The sequence below is a fragment of the Elephantulus edwardii genome, unplaced genomic scaffold (assembly GCF_000299155.1).
Source record: "Elephantulus edwardii isolate Elephantulus edwardi_28Jun2011 unplaced genomic scaffold, EleEdw1.0 scaffold00062, whole genome shotgun sequence".
NCBI classification, from domain to species: domain Eukaryota; kingdom Metazoa; phylum Chordata; class Mammalia; order Macroscelidea; family Macroscelididae; genus Elephantulus; species Elephantulus edwardii.
Window position 1 is genome coordinate 16,675,314 of NW_006399812.1, and position 878 is coordinate 16,676,191.

The following is an 878-nucleotide window of genomic DNA, read 5'->3' on the forward strand; positions in this document are numbered from 1 at the left end:
GGTTTGTGAGAACAAACAGGCTGTCAGGGTAGTGATTCTAGCGTCACTTTATTCATGAAGCCTAAGACCAAAAATCCCCAAAAGGCAAGAAATGGATGGGCTCCTTCAAATCTCTCCCAATTTTTAGCACAGAGAAAAGGAAGAGCTTTCATTTCGGCCCTCATCTCAAAGGTAGAGGCCATACAATACTTTTTTAGAACCAATGTTGGGAGTTAAGTGTAGGCTTTTACTAAGTCTTGATCTTCAGTAATTGGTGTAAATTACCTTCTGAGTGCTACTTTTTCTGTGCCCAAAACTTTTGGTTTGTTTTTAGTTCATTTCTATGATTCCTTTCCCCAAAACAGATCATAGTGATGTCAAATTACACTAATTTGTCTTTTTTTTCTTAATCCCCTTCAGTAAAAATGTTAATCAGTAATCATAGTGGACTATGGGTGAAGGTTAAACAAAACGTTTTTCCATCAACTGGATAATCTGATCTTACGTGTCACCTTTCCCCCTGAAAACATGTGTCTGTTACATTGCTAGGCAACATTGCTTATAATAAAAATTATCATTGGTGAATTGCATATAGATTGATAAGCAGAAGCCATTGTTTGAGTTTCAGGAACTCTGATGGCACAGCTCTGGAGTTGTGAGATTCTCCTCTGAGGCTTGAGGTTTTTGAATCAGGGTAGGCCTTGGGCCCCATGTGATCTCATATCCTTGCACCTATGCCATCTGCTGAGAGAAGTGCTGTAAAATACATCCACTGCAAGAAATACATAACATGACTTCGCTGGAACCTGCAATTCTTTTCTTCCTTTTTCTAAATAGGCCAATGCTCATTTAGCCTGTGGCTGTAGGTCAGAATCACCTTTGGCGGGTGGGGAGGGGAG